This window comes from Pygoscelis adeliae, unplaced genomic scaffold (genome assembly GCF_000699105.1).
Source record: "Pygoscelis adeliae isolate BGI_AS28 unplaced genomic scaffold, ASM69910v1 Scaffold81, whole genome shotgun sequence".
In the NCBI taxonomy this organism is placed as follows: Eukaryota; Metazoa; Chordata; class Aves; order Sphenisciformes; family Spheniscidae; genus Pygoscelis; species Pygoscelis adeliae.
The window spans coordinates 391,040-407,908 of NW_008824005.1; positions in this window are offsets into that span (position 1 = coordinate 391,040).

A 16,869-nucleotide genomic window follows, 5' to 3' on the forward strand; every position below is an offset into this window, starting at 1 on the left:
ACGTACGCTTCCCTAAACTCCTCTTCTGCTGCTCAAGCAGGGAAGTTTCATGATGATCTATCTTTTTCAGTCTTTCTGTTGATTCACTCTCTGTCCTGTTAAGTTTTTTGGCATACCAATGTATACTTTTCCTATCTCTACCATGCACTTAAGAGGACAGGCACTTTGTCTTTTTTGTTTTCCTAAATCACAGGTGCAGGGTGAGCTTTCAAAACTCCAATGGCCAAAAATAACTGGAGTACTTAAGAGCTGCATCTCACGTCAACCCCTGTATTCTAAGCTGTATTATAAATTAAAATCAGCAATCTTGATGACACCTCACCACATTCTTGTTTTGATTGCAAAACTAAGCTAGTTGTGCACTTTATACAGTATTCTCCTTAATATCTGACACTTTATTTTTCCTCTTTCTTTAAAGATGTTTGTTATTTTATCTATTTTGGACTGGAAATACTGTCCATTAGCACCGGTTTCTCTGAGGACTGAAATGCTTTTTCATTCCTCTGCTAAGGTGTATTTAAGCTGCTCTCAATTCTCCATTGTATTTTCTGGTAATTTTTTTCCCCCTTTTGTTTTATTACCAGACAGTTTTCCTACTTCTAATTTTTGGTCTATTTTAAATGTTGCAGGAATGTGTGAGCTACACAGAACGATAATTCTCTTGATGGAGTCTGTATCTCTTTTTCAGTTCGATAATCTGAGGAAAGCACTTGTACCTGGCTGTTAATCTTTACCAGGCCCAGCAAACTCGCGCGGTGCTCCTCTGCAGTGGGTGAGATGCTTCCTCCACAACAAGACTTTCATCTGTAATTGGTGGAAGTGTTAGGGGAGTTTTGCTGTTGCTTGTAGACAGTTTCCAGCTTATTTCCTGCAAAAGATGATATTCCCTTGCGATACGACACTGCAGACAGTGGGATCAGTGTTACCTGGCTCATTCACTTCTCTGGCTGATGGATCCTGGACAGTGTGATGCCTTACAAGTCAGGGAGTACTGGAGCCCCTGTGCTTCTGAACAGACAGCATCTTCAAAGGAGGCAGTGGCATGTTTGAAGGGAAGCATGGACGCCTGCCCTCGTGTTTATTCATAACAAGGTAACTTTGGGAGTTTCAGCATTGCTCTATTCATCTTCCTTTGAGTTGCAAAAATGCAGTTGAACCCAGTCTTTCCTCATGCAATAGCTCATCCTAAACAACTTCATCTCTGGAGCAAGATCAAGCTTCATGTTATGTTAAAATAGCTAGCATGTGAAAAGCATGATGATGTTGCAATGTAACTGATTAATAGGAATAGCAAAGTAAGTCTCTTGCCTCCATAGGTACTGAGCTTAAGGGTCGTCTCATTTTGTCTGGCAGGTAGGCTCACACACTTGATGCAAGTTTTTACCATTTTAGTCACTACAGGTATCAGTCTTTTTTTTGTTGAGTGATGAGGCTGTCTTACGTCTTCATACAGCTCTGTGGTCACAGAGCAGGTGAGCTTTCAATTAGTACTGTTTGCTTTCACCTGAAGAGGTACAGTTAGTGAGAATTTGCCTCTGGTTCTTATCTGGTAGCTCTGCTTGCCCGGGTCTTTGTTGAAGCCACCTGTGTTTCAGGAGTCCTGCCGCTCCTGCTTAGCTCTTTGTCTAAGCAATGCTGTCATATACGTGTCTCATGCTGTCAAGCCTCTGGCTCCCTGGTGATCTCTGCTTCAGCCAGAGCCTTTTGGCCCTTGTCTGAGTTCAAGGGCTTCGTGAATTCCTATGGCTTTGAATCTGTCAGATGTCCTGACTCTGGTGCCAGAGCTGGTGAGGTGCTTAACAGCTGTAACCTCAGCTACCGTACTTTTTATTTGTCATCCACACCAGCCCGCTTATGTCTTCGAAGCCAACTTCTGGCAGAGTTTACTCAATAGACAGCCCTTGTTGGAAGTCATTCTCTAAGGTATTCTTGCAGCTTATTTCCTAGCAGAACGCATTCTGGATCCGGTGCTGTTGGTTGATTCCTGTTGGAGTTAATGAGCTGAAAACGATGAGTCCTTTACCACGTGGGCCAGGTGCACCCTTCTCCCATCACTGGCAAGATTCCAGTTGCTTTCATGGAGCAACATCCAAAAAGGCCTAATTCTCAGATTTCCAATCTGCTCCAGATTCACTCACGTCTGTAACTCACATCTGTTCATCACTTCTATGTGTTGAACATCTTTTGAAAGACTTCAGTTGTTCCCTTATAGGAATGTTATTTCATTATTTGACACTGGGATCTTTAGAGATAGTTTAATTTTTTTTTTTAAAGTGTTAAAATATTGTAACAGCAGTGAAAGTCATATGGAAATCCCTGTTAGTTTCTAGAATACTATTCCCCCTCTGCAGCGCTGCCTGAGCTGCTGTGGGGTAGGTGTGCTCCCCCTCGTGTTGCACAGTTACAGTAAACACTGAAATAGTTCTTCCTCCTGCACATAACAGGCAGCATGCAAACTTGTGCTCTGGTTCTCTTTACCCTTTATGCATCTGCGCAGTTTCGTGTTGCAGAATTAGCTGCTTTTTGTTTAACTGACAGCCCCATGCTGTAATGTCAGTGTGTGTAGCTGTCTTGTGACAGTGAACTGCACTCTGATCGCCTCTTTTTTTTTCTTTTTTCTAACAGGAATTTTCTGTAAAGCATTCACAGGAAACTTTTACGTGCTTAGTAGCAGTCATAATTTCTTAGACCTCTCAGAACCTCTTTAAATTTGTCCCTGTTTTTAATGTCATTTTTTAAATATTTGCTGCAAGTTAGACTCTTTATATAGAAATGTGCACTCTTCTTTTCACCTGCTCTTTGGAAGTGCTCGGCACTCAGAGATTTCTTGGAACACAACAGGGAGCATGTAGGTGATAAGAGACTTTGAAAATCAGGCTAAAAACCAGAAATGCACAAGCCTCTTCTTCCCTAGTCATTGAGTACATATATAAGGTAAACATTAAGAAATGAGAACCTCAAATACTTAATGTGTAAGATCTAGCTGCTATATGTGCAGTTCCCCACAGCTCCATGAGTGACCCTGTGTCAAGCTGTGGTAGGAGCGCAGCTCTAGAGCATGGGTCTACAGCTCACCTTCTGATGCAGCTGTAAAAACCCAAATCCAAAATGAAGTGAAAAAGTAACTCTGTCCATCTATTTCTTCAGTCACACACAGGGAGAAAAAGAGCACTGCTTACCCAGGTGGGTCCTTCGCTATCAAGCACCTTAAGAAATCCAGACCAGCACCTTGAAGGTCCCCCTGGAATGAGTAGATGTGACTTCTTTGTGTGTTCAATTGATTGTTTCCTTCTGAATTTAAAACATATTTGCCGTTTTATAGTAGCTAGCGTGCTCTTTTGCACTAGTGCAGCCTGCTGGGTCTGTTCCCAGAGATGGCAGTCAGAGTCTGGTGTCCTGGAGGCAGTCCTGGTCACCCTTACATCTCTGCTTTGCGAGAACTAGGTCTTCAAAAGACAGTGTCAAAAAGGCAGTTTTCAAAATAATGAGCTTTCCTGATCATAGACCTTTCTGGGAAGTCTGTAGGCTTTTTGCTGCCCAGCATGTGTTGAAATAGGAGAATGAGGTCCCAGAGGTTGCCGAAGCATTGCTGTGAATGGCTCTTGCTGTGTAGGCATTCCTCCCGTACTCGTACAGTGGCAGGGAACGGCTGACGGGCGTCCTTCTTTGCACAGCAGAGGTGTCTGACATTTTACCAGAGGAGCCTGCTGGTCACATTTAACTTAACCAGGTGGGCAGTAGTCACAGGCAGATTCAGATTAAAAACAGACACATAGGGCAGGAAAATATTTAGCTGCCCCGGTGGCATTTGAGCTTCTTGACACGAGGCACTCATCTTCCTTAGACCCTGACGGGTCCAGTAACAGGCTCATCACTCTGAATTCTGCTTAGCACATGAAAATCAGTGATGAAATGCTCCCTTGTATCTCTTGCTTGATACAGGGCTCTCCAACTAGCACCTGGTTGTGCCAGCGGGAGACCGGTATGTGGCAATGTCACACTGGTGACTACAGAATGTTTTTTGGCATGTGGCAGCGCTGTGATGTCCTGTGCCCTTGCACTGAACTGACCGTAAGTCAGGCGGAGGCGTGTCAAGCCTGGCGTGCAGGTATTCTCCAGGAGCTTGGAGCACACAGTCTTTCTGTTGCATAATGGTGATGAAGTCTTTCCTGTCAGCAAATCCTTGTCTTTTCCTGAGAAGCACTATTGTATAAATAATATTCATTACTTTGTCTTATAGTAGGTCTTATTCATATAAATGTGCATCTTTCAATTCTTGTTTTTTCCTCTTCATTGTTACTGTAGCCAACCCTCCATCACTGAGATACACCAGTTTTCAGAATCTTTAATTTCGAGTTTTCATAGAATGTCTCTGTGCTTTAATGTGCTGACCAAACTTCATGCTTTTGGATATTTTCTGAGAGTGGTAAGAGCATGCTTTTTGGAGGGGTTATTTGGGTTTTGTTTTGGATTTTTCTTACCAGCCACCGGGTTTGGAAGTGCAATGACTCCTTTTTGTGCTAGTCACAGCTTATTTTTTCTTCCTGGACATTTTTTCTGAAGGGACCAACACATAGCACAATTTGACTTAAATTTCCAATTCCATGCATTCCTCAAGGCAGAAACCTTTTGTGCCTAATGATGCATCTGATTCTAAGAATTGTACATGGATAAAATCTTTCATAGACCAATAAGAAGTAAGTCAGTCTTAGGTTAACCGCATAATAATTACAGAAAAAATATATAAATTTGAGACATTCAAATTTAATTCCCTCAACTTACATTAAGTTGAACTATTTCAGGTGTGTCGTAAAAGACAAACTCAGTGGATATTCAGAACAAAAGCTTTTCAGCTGCTGTATTCAGGTTCAGTGAGTGGACAAGACTATAATTTTGAATATATGCAGTCTTTCAGGGCTACTGATTTAACAAGTACTGAGTAATGGCTTGTATCACAACCCTACTAAAATTCTGCTAGTAGTTCCCCTTGAAGTGCCTCTTTAAATTGTATCTGCTACAAGCATGTAAAGATTACATGTATGCTACAAGCATACACAGATTCAACCTACAAATTTCCAAAACTCAGGAGCAGCCAGTGTGCACAGATCTGTGCAGGATTCTCAACTCTCCTTCCTTGCTCTGCACTGTGCACTCTTTTAGGACATCCACGTATCCAGTAGACCTGCCTATGTCTCACTGATCATTTACTGTCCAGCACAGTCATCCTAAATTCTAAATACTGGAAATGGAGTAGAAAATGTTAGACTTCAAAGCAACTGCATTGAAGGAGTGTTGCTAACCTAATCTTCTGACACATCCTTCAGTATAGGGGTCTTAGTAGAATAAGCAGGGAATTCTGCATAAAAATAGTTGAGTAAGTGGCATTTGGGGCCTAAGTAGGCCTTTATTGTGTAAAATGAAAAAACTTTACTCTTTTTTTCAAGCAGTTGCTGAGAAGAAATTTTCTGGTACTGGAAGTCTAAAGCTGAATAGTGATTTCGGGGATCTCACATCTGCATGTCATGACAATCTTAGTCATTTGAATTGGGGAACTCTTGACCTGAAATCCCTTGTTCCTTTGGAGTTTTTTGATGTGATGGCTGAGATTTTCAGAATAGCCTAAAGAATTTGGATGTCCATTTACCACTCTTTTAGTCCAGCAGGTCAAAAACACTCTTTAGGGACAGCAACCGTTATGAAAAAAGCAGGTACTAGTATTCGACAAATATTTTCTTCTCCTCTTTAGATGGTTTCCTTTCTTTCGGCAGCCCAAGACAGTGTGAAAAATCCACCGAACAGTTTTGCAGACATTCTAACAGCAGGGATTCAAAGATGGGCCAGATCACCAGTCGTACACTAAAACAGAGTTTTCTACTAAAGTTGCTTATTTGGTCCTTTTTGTGTAACTTTTGCTAAATACTTCTAAATTTCTAGGAAAGTTGTCTTTTGCCAGTACTAATGACTTATTTTTAAAGATGTTTAACCAAAATTTTATAACTTTCCATAAATTTTGGCTGAATAGACCCCTTAAATAGTTTATGTATCATGCAGCCTCTGTCTGGGTAACTAGTAAATCTTGGATCATTGTGCAAATTATAGGATGGCTTTTGTTCCATAAGGATACATGAAGGAATCACTTACTGAACTTAAGAAGTTGAATGCAGAAAAGATTTAAGGGGCAGATCTTCAGCTCGGGTAAACTGGCAGAGTTTGGTGGAAGCTACTTTATGTCAGCTGTGGATCTTGTCCTTCGTGTTGAAGGCATTTCCTATACATAATTTTTCTGTCTTACTGTAAAACAATTTCATATGGTTAAACTGTATTTTCCTATATTGTTCTGCAAGTTTATATGCACCACAGTGCTCATCTCATCTCCTGTAAAATAAACTGTACAGAGACACATTGAGCATGGAATTGTCTTTACCCAGTTGCTTTTTCTTCTACCAAAGCCACACACCTTTTGAATGCAGTATCATCAAAGAACACTTGGGGTGCCATATGCACATGTACTGCTTTGTCGATACCAGCTTAATGCAGCTTGAATTTGCAATCTCATCACTTGGGTGTAATCTACTTGTACTTAATCCTTTTCAGATCTTTGCATAATATTCAGATGACTACAGTCCCTAAAATTTCATTTTTTATTAGGAAATCAATTTAAGAAACACCTGTATTAAGTGGTTTTGTTTCTTAAAGAAGCAGGCAAGCTGACCGTGATCAGTCTGAAAGCAGCTGCCATGAAATGGGCATGCTTTAAATGATCTGTAAGTCTTCTACACCCAGTCAGTCCTTTACCTGCAAGTTCCACGTACATCTTGAAGCTTAGTTGAAGAGAAAACACTGTTGTAAAATGTTGTTGTTAATAAATTGTTCTACTTTGAATATTTGAGTTAACGTGCATGCTGGCAGATTTTCTGACAAAGTCAAAATCAGCCTTGCCAAAATCCTGTTTCATCCAACAACTGTCTTCAAAAGCCTTGGGATACTGCTATAGAAGCAGAGCTCGGAGCAAGCGGGTGTTGCAGTTCTGCAGAACACAAACCCACCTTCCCAGCAATGTGTGACTCTGGGACCTTGGAGGTAATGCATTATCCACACATCTCATAAACCTCAGTGGAGCCGCCTTCTAAGAATTTGTCCCTTTTTGAACTCATGTAAAAACTTAGTTTGTGCAACCACCTGCAGAATGGCATCCCGCAGCTCCGTGGTGTGTTTGTACACTGGTGTGGTAAGTAGTTGCAGAGGTGTGCACACTCTTCTCAGAAAAGGAGAAGAAAGGTAAGACTGAAAAAGTTCCAGGTGGAAGCTTGGTTTTCACAGTGGAGTCGTTGGACTAAGTAGCCTAAACCTGTTAAAAAATCTCAGAATACTCTTTCAGGTGTTGGTGCATGGTATAGACCAGCTTGGTGAATGCTTAACAATTCTCCACGTACTGTGGTACATTTAACTGCAACTTACCAGCAAAAGCATTTTCAGTTGTAGAGGACTGATACAACTATGAAACCCAAGATGGGGAGTGACTGTACAAGCCATGACACTTACTTGCTATGCTGGTGTAGTGCCAGCACTCAGAAAAGCAAAACGGTGAAGGGACCACGGTGGACAGAGGAAGTAGCAGGGTGGCAGCCTCACAGTCTGTGACATTTAGATGTAAAAGGCAGGAGGTTTTACTCCATTCTGCACAGGGATACCTGTGCTAGACTTTTGCAACCAAAATAATTTAAAAAATCAGCTTGGATTCCACTGTGCAATTAAGCTTTGACCTTCTCACATTCCTCAGAAATGGAAAGAAAGCTGCAAGGACACCAGTGAGGAGATTCGATTTCAGACTGCTTTTGGGACTAAGAAGTAGACATGCTTTGTGCCTCAAGCTGTTATCTGATACTTCAGAAGTTCCTGTTAACTATAAATAAAATTATGTCAATACAGTCTGCATCTTCTGCTGTTTCCCTGATCAGCAATATGCTCCTGAAATCTCCAGAAAAATACAAGTTTTCTATATTGTGAACTGTACAGTATGTTAGGAGTATCCTAACTTCTACTTTATTGCAAATATTAAGCATAGGTGGAAATCAGAGGCTGTGTGCACACCATCGGATTGGATCAGATCCCATTTCGCTCTGGATGCTGTTCCTCACAGCACCTGCACTGCATTTGTGCTGGGTCCCCCCTGCCTTCAGGGGTGGAATAACTCAGTCTTGTTGAAGGCAGAATTTGGGAGCGATTCAGTGGTTAAAGTGACCAGAGAACTGCTGTGAGAGGCAGGCTCTTGATGGCACACTGCAAAACAGTGCTGCAGCCCTGCCCTGACAAGTCTTGGTCCCCACGTGCTCATCCCCTGCCTATGCATGCACTGATGCAGCTCCAGCTTCAGGGAAGAGGTGCAGTAGACTGCTGAGGAATGTTGCAAAGAAATACTAAATCCCCAAGAAGCAGAACAAGCTGTTAAAATTCTTCCCACTTGAGGAGGGGGGTGGGACATGTTGGGGTGGATTTGCATGAATTGTTTGAGTGAGCAGCATTTTCAAAAGTAAAGAGGTGGATTGCTGTGATGAATTACTGCTTTGCTTTTCAATGGTGAACCTATTGGAAAGCCCTGGCAGGGTGCAGCCCTGCTTGCTGTCAGGGTGGGTGGGAGGTGGTGTGGATTCCTTGGCTGTTTTGAAAAGCTGGACTTTTCTGAGAAGGGCACTGGTGACTGGTAACCCCGCTTAGAAACAGTTTTTCAGACTATTCACAGCTGGGAGAGGTGCAGCCCTGGAAATGCTTTGGATGAGGTGCAGCTGTGAAGAGTAGTTCGGGCATACACAAAACACCATCTTGCCTGTGTTGCTGTTCCTGGGCACGTGCCACGGGTAGGACACATATAGCCCTTCCCAAGTCCCTTAACAGGCAGATTCTGAACTGGTGGCCCCGTCAACAGGAGGAAGACCCAACAGGAGCCTGGGGAAAACGAGCTGACCCCTGCGACTCAAAGAAAAATGCTTTAACCAGCATAGGTTTTGTTTGTGACAGCCCTGAAAACGGCAGTGAATGCAGACTGCGCTGTGTCAAACGGCACCCGCCCAGCCTTGGCCAGATCCTCTCTTCTTCTGGCTGTTGTGCAAGGGGACTGCTGCCACAGGGGCATCCCACTTCAGCGGTCAGATTATATAGGCACATAATCAGTCAGTGATGGCTGAATGAGGGTTTTATACAGAGTATTTCAGGACTAGGCATCTGCTTTGTTGGCTGCAGATAACCACCCTGCATTTGTCTTGCGCTGTTGAAGCTAAGTGTTAACTTTTGGTACTGTGTACTATATTTCAATTATTGATTTTGGACTGTCATGCAACTTGTGGAAAAATGCAGCATTTCAGGCATACCTGTTTCAGGGGTAAGACTGTACTCTGCAGTGACCTCCTATGCAATAAAAGCCCCATCAGTTGATTTGCGGAAAATCTTGTATTTTTTTATTTATTTTTTCTTTCAGACAGGGACTTCCTGCAGCCAGAGTACATTGTAGGTGGATATTTAATATAACCCGTGAGCCTGGAAAGCCTTGCAACCTGTTAGAACCATGTAGAACTGACCCTTTTGACACAAAACCAATACTTTGTCACCTAAGATGAAATGTTTGTGTAGATCTACCTTACAAAATGGTATTTCTGCAAGTTTTTTCTCATATGCTCATTCATACTGTCCCACGGTTCCCAAACAAGAAAGTCTTGGGAGTGTCTAGAGCCCCAACAGTGCTCCTGCTGTGATAAAAGCAGTTAGTCTTTTATCAACAGTAGCCTGCTCTACCTAACAGGCTGAAAGCATCGCCCTATGGTGCGTATATAGGTCTGGACTCTGGGCAGTGTCTTTCGTTGGAGTGCCCAGTAGTTAGTTATGTGTTTGAAAGAAGTGCCCTCCGGTCCTTCGTGAGGTGTACTTCTTTCTTAACTCATGTCTGATAAAAACCCAGTAGTCAGTAGGTTAGTAAAACTTAACAGGGTCCAAGGAACATTTAATTAACTGTTTCCTATTTGTAAGAGAAAACCTTGTATCAGTCTTGTGTTTGGCAAATGAACACCTCTTTCCATGTCCACAGTTTGGGGTTTTGCACAGGGGCTTATGTCCAAGAAGCTAAAGGCTCATTTTAAATTGCCACTCCTAACTCATCTGAAGTCCAGGGGTGTGAAGCCTTCCTCTCAACAGCCTTCTACGTTTTTTCCCAGCCTGTATTCGTTTTCAAGTGTACCTGCCTGTATTTCTCCTTTTTTTTTTTGTACCCAGCAGTTGTGGGTCTCCCTCCCTCACCTGAAGTTGAAACAAGCCAGGAAAGCTCTTTTCTTCACAAATCCGTCCTGCTGGAAGCATTTAAATTCACCAAAAAAATGAGCCAAAGATGGTAATTTCAGGCTGCACAGTCAAGCTGAAAATTCTTATGCTGAGGATGTCAGAAGTTTGCATAACTCTAAAACAGGTTTAGGCTGTTGGGAGGAAGATTTTGCTCCAAGCAGTGCTGGAGCCAGAGATTCAGCCTCTGGTGGCAGAAGGTCCTGCAGCTGTATGGACTATAGCAGGAGTTTGAGGGCAGGAGCACCAGGCATGTGCCTGTCCGTGCACTCTTCCCTGGCTGTATGGGGATTTCCACCACTGGAGACAGAACACAAAGCAGCAAAACATGTGAGTTTCAAGAACATGTCAAAGGTCCTCCTCACAGGCTCAGATTTGCTCAGGTTTTGTGCTTAAAAAAGGACATGCCCGAGCAAGCCCCTGCACTCTGCTGCTTCTGTCCCATGGGTGAACTCAGCAGTCTTGTTATGAGTACATGCATTTATACCAGATCCGTGCGGATTTAGTTTACACATGAGATCCAAAGAGTTCAGATTGAGAGGCTCCAGCTCTATTCTGGTTGCAGACAAGAAACACACCAGGTGCTTGACAAAAGCATAGTTAAAAGACCAGTCATGGAGACAAACAGAGAAACAAGCAATCTGATCAGTAGCGTGATTAAATCTATTTATCACAATAAAAATATCTGCTAAAAATAGCACTGAAAATGAATCTACAAGTTCTCCTGAACACAGGGTAAACTGCTTCTAGTTGTTTATTTTTAAAATACAGGAGGTGATGTAATGTCAGGCAAAGCTTTTCCACATATTTTTCTCTTTAAGCAACTTGCTGCCTGAGGAGAAACCCTAGGATTATTCGCCAGTGCCCTTTCGCCCTCTTGCAGTTCAAAGCCATTTCTGCATCTTACAATGCAGTTTTTTGTGTGCATGTTTCAATCTTTTACGCTAGATGTCAGTGTGCCTCCCTTTTTGCCTTAGAGGGCTTCAGACTAGGATGTCTTTAGAGAACTGCAGCTGTTTCAGTTGAAAACTGCAAGGTGTGTTACCAGGACTGGTGATGGACCATGTGCAGGCACAGACCCAACAGCGTAGAATCCATCACCTCGGCCACAAATGTGAAAGCCGCCTGCTTTTTAAAATCTGGCTTTACTGCCATAATTGACTCATTCTTGCTCATTGTCAGTCTACAGTGCCTCAGTGTATCCCAGTTTGGAACAATACAAGGAAAGAGGAGATGACAGGCCATGTCCTGTGATGTGCCATGTGACATACTTCTAACTGTATCTTTTTCTTTGTGTATGACCTTGACATATGGTCAGCAGAGGACACCACCACATCCGTAGCCACATTACATACCTTACTTCAAGCATTACTGCTTAACTGAGGATTACTGAAACCTTTGATGGGATTTCAGGGAAAAACCTTGCACTTAAAGCATTCTTCTAGGGCAGAGCAGTCGTGGTGCAGCACAAGATGCCTTGCTCAAGGAGTAGGGCATAACTTGCAACTAGAAAGAAGTGATGCTGGCCCTTTATACCATGGGGAGCTACGATCTTGGAAGCACCAAAGCACCCAGCATCTCCACCTGCCAGGTGGATGACAGGGTGCCAATTTTGGCAAATAGTCATGTTTCCTGATGAAAAATGTGCTAAGCAATAGTGTCAGGAAGCAGCAAGAGGCAGGGTTACTCCATGAGGGTGGAACAAACCAGGAGCTAAGTGACCACAGCACAGGCAGAGCCCTCACTGGCCTGGGGCACAGGTCTGAAAAGTGTGGAAGAAGCAGGGTGCTGGTAATGGGGTGCATCGACATCCTAAGACAGGGTGAGGTGATGAACCAGGTCCATCCATGGAATTTTGTCAGGAACAATAGGAGATGAGACAGACACAGGACTAGGAGACAAGGCTACAACAAAGATCTGAGGTCCATCCAAGAGGCAAAGCTGGAGATAACTGCACTTACAACATAGCTTAGACACCTACAACGTAGCTGGGGCCTGAACTTACATTTAAGTGCTCCTGGAACCACAGGCAGAGGGTGTGGGTGGAAGCCCCAGGTCCAGCTGGTGAGGGCAGTTAAGTTCTACTGGTGCACTTAGGGGCCTGACAGACAGTGATCTCTTGGACCTGTCTGCATCCGTGTTGGCCACTGTACAAACCCAAGAAGAGACGATTCTGTTTCGCAGCGCCTAGGATGGACAGAGAACCAGGTTGCAGAAGGTCAGAGATGCTCATGGTGTTTTGCACTGCTCATGGAAGGATTCACACAAGACCATTGAACAGGAGCAGTCATTACTGCTATGAGTCAAATGAAGACATTAAACTTACTCTACAAGCTGAATGGGCTGAAAGTGTTTTTGAACCCTCACAGGTCATTGTGACATATGTCCTTCATAAGGCCCTTAAAAGCAAAGCTATGTGCAAAGTTGAAGCAATTGGTTTAACTTAGCTCTTGTAATCTTTCCTGGTTTGCTACACAGGCGCCAACTACCATTTCTGTCACGTGGTTTCATTAAATACAATGGCAATTTCTGAACTGATGGTCAAGACAAAATGTCCCAAGGAATGCTGTTTGCACACCTATCAAACCACAGAAATACTAATGTCACATTTCTTACTCAAAGAATCTTGCTTGTATAAATTACTGTCTCGGTCCTTATACAAATGAAAAAAAATTACAAACATTCACTAGTGAAGTATTTATTGTAGGGACAAACAGTCCAGCCTCACTGGTTAATGCTGCATGCTCTGCACTGTTTTTTTCACAAGTCCCTGAAAGTAGAGGATGAGAACATCTAGCTCCGATTTTATTTTGACTTCCTGTTTTATGAAGTAGAAAACCAAACACCGAGTCTCCTGGATCTACAGCATAAGTTACAGTCTTTCTATTTACAGAGCTATGATTTTTTTTTTTTGTAGACTTTAGCAAATACTTTAAGACTGTATCATTTGTCTCTGCTTTTTTGCTCAAAGAGACTAGGACTCTCTTTTTATATCAGCTGCTTAAATGTCTGTAAGCTGACTTCTCCATCATGACAATCATGGCTCTCTGCTCACAGGTCCAGGCTTCAGGAGCTCTTCTCACTGCCCTTTCACTTTCTGGCAACTCTATTTAAAAGGGAGAAATGTTGCTGGATGGTGCTGTGGTTAACGTGGAAACGTGGGTATCAAGTCAGGACACCCTCTTAGCACTGCTCACAATTCTCAGGAATCTTTCATGTTGGCTCACATTATCACAAAAATGCCTGCAAATGCATTACAGTTGTATGCTTAAGAGTATAATTAACTGCCTGGTTGCTGTGGTGCTTACATATATTGAAGGAAGATGTGTAGTCAATGCCTTTTTTGTCCTTTGTTGCTTTATGCTTTTCCTCAGTCTTCTCTATTGCTGAAACAAGTTCATTTCTAACCTCCCAAGTCTATGAAAAGTAAAACTTTGGGTTAGGCCAAAGGTCCATATAGTCCAGTATCCTGGCACGGACAGTGACCAGTAAGTACCAGTTTCTTAGGGAAGGGTGGGAGAAGAAAGCTTTGTAATTAAATACATTGTGATTCATCCCTAAATTATACTTTGAGCCCCTGGTGATCCCTGCTCAGGGACTCTCTTCCCCAACAGCGGCAGTGTTGTATTTAAACAGCACTTGACAGATTTTTTTTTTTCTCCTATGAGTTGATTTTGGAACTCGTATAAACTTCCCTTAACATTATGTAGAAAACAGCTGCACAGCAGAGTGATGTACGATATGAAGCATCTCCTTCTGCTTCCTACTAATCTGCATCTCTCCAGGTTAATTTGTTGTCTTAGTTCTTGCATGGGAAGAGACAACTACTTGCCTTCTGTAGTCAACCCACGATCTGACAGCTCACTATCATGTTCCTTCCCTCATGCTCCAATCATTTGTTGTTCAGGGTGAGCAGTTCTGATCCCCAAATCCTCCTGCTATGTGCCTGACCTAGCTCCGCTCTGTCCTCTCAGGCAGGGCGAACAGAACTACACAAGGTATTTAAGATGTAGGCCCACTGAGGATAACATAATGTTGAGTGGCTATTTCTTTCCTAATAATCCACAGCACTTTTTTATTTATGTTGCTTTTTCTCCTGACAGTTCCTGTGCTCTGCAATTCCTTGCCTCAGAGTTAATAGGAACTTTAGCTAACAACTGTAAGAAAACAGTGTTTTTAATTTCTTGCATAGAAATTGTTCTGCAATGCTTATAGATGCTGTTATCTAAAACAGCGACATTGAAATCTGGAGAAAGATCTGTATCTTCTAAAATCTTAAAAGAAAACAAGAATAACCTCTACTGACTTGGTACGGGAAAGAAGGCCTAGAGAAGCATTTTTGGCACAAGCTAGTAGGAAAAGCAAGGTGGTTGCAACAGTGAAGTAAGATACTAAATCCTCTCTACCATCCATGTGTGAAGCTATCAGAGAAGTAACCACTGAAGTGTTGACTGTAAGCAATGGCTCCAGCACAATGATGCTCTTGTCAGAGTAAATGCTCTCCTTGCACAGATACTGCCTCTGCTGGTTTTGGTCTGCACTTTTTTTAACCATCACACCTACCTGTTGCTCACCCAGCAAAGACCTTACCCTCTGAGCTACCCTTGGCCTCAGGCAATCATTTCTTCACCCTTTCTTCAGGCCCTTCAGTTCCTGCCTTGACCATGCACACCCCTCTATCTCATTGTCTCATTTCAGAATCAACCCCTTCACTTCCCACACTGTGCCTCCAGTAAACAATTCTCCTTTTGACCTCCCTATTTCTTCCTGCTTTCTCTCCCACCATACATCACTTAGTGTCATCCAATGGCATCTACTCATCCAGCCACCTCTCCAGTCACCTCTTCTCCCACCTGAATTGCTGATGCAATTCATGATAGTTATTCCCTGAGTTCCTTCAGCTGCCATCTCCCTCTCCACTCTGCACCCTTTCCCTCTAAATGCTATGTCTGCTTTGTTGTCCTGCAACATCCATTCTTGTTCCTGGGAGAGTTCAGTTCCATAAATCTTCTCCACAAATCCACTTTCTTCATTTCCACCAGACTTCATCAGCCTTATCTACAACTGCTGCTGTTTCTATGCTGGCTTTCACTCCAGCCCTTGTAGGACTGCCCCTCTTTGTGCAGAGCTGCACCAGCAGCCCCAGGCAGAACAGTATGCTTTCCTGGACACCTCAGGTTCTGGGTATCTCCATGTTTAATATGCTCCAGGGGGCACAATATTCTGACCATACCCAAGTTAACGGATAAATGGACAGATATACAGATAGATAGGTAGACAGATCAGTCATTGATTGATCAATTGATCTCCTGTGATACCTTTTTCAAATAAAGTTCAATAAAATCCACCCGTCTCCTTCCCTGATCTCCTGTCTTTCCTGTTTTCTTCCTCTGTCACACTGAACTCTTTTCTCCCCAAAGAGGTGGAGATTTTTCTTTTGCTTGTTTTTCATTTGTTCTCTTCCACTCTCCCTGGCATTGACGCACCTCAACTCCATTCTTCCTTCCTCCTCTCTGTTACGTTGGCTCTTTGCTTTCTTTTGCTCTTTATTGCTTCCAAATGTCACATGCCTGAAAAAAAAGAAAAAACCCACACACACCCCAAAGCTGCCTCACTCAAGAAAGTACATTCTTCTTCACATGGAGCTCCAGCCTCTCTCTTCCAGCCATAAACTAAAACATAATGATGGTTACCAATACCGGAATCTTATCTCCTGCTCACTCCCAGACCGCTGTCTCTCCCGTGGATTTTACGTGGACCTCATCTTTGCTCTCTGCTGGTTTTCTCTTCTATCTGGAAGCTGCTGACTGCCTGTTTCTTGACCACAGCTGGTCCTGGTCTCTTGTGGCTCTTTGCTCTCTCTGCTCGCTGCCTTACATTTAGTCTCTCTCATCTGTTGTATCTCTATTTTCTTCTGTCAGCCTTTGCAGGTTCCTTTTCCACCTTATCTCCCTCTTTCTACTGTTTTTTCTGCTCAGACTGTTTCAGTTCTGCATTTTATTGGTGGCTCATTCCCTATCTCTTTCCTCTGTTGGTCTGTCATTAGGCAACCTCTTGCATAATTCACCATCACATTAATACAGAAAAGTCTTGACAACGTAGCTGTCCCTTCTAGACCCATGTTACTACTCACAACACTGTCCTTGCACACTTCCCATTCCTCATCCCATTCACTCAAGACCTTCATCTGTCCTGTATTTGTACAGCTCAACAGGTTGCTCTGTGGTTTATAGGGTCAGTGGACCACATCTGAGCTTCTCACTGCCTGCCCCACTCATCTGATTGTCCCAGGAGGATAATCAAGAGATGCCATGCCGTTTCAGGTTGGAAGGTTCCCTGTATTGCAAAAGGTGAGAAGAAGAAGCCTCCCACAGGTTACAAAGGCTGCCTCAATACTGAGGGGTTGATAGCACATCCTAAGGTCTTTGGCATTTAGGCCTCTCCAGACTGGGGTCTCGGCTGGAGGACACCATGATTCCCTTCCAACTTAGAAACCAGGGCTTCTTTCTGTTTAAACAAGTGCATGGGGAATTGAGATGACTGATG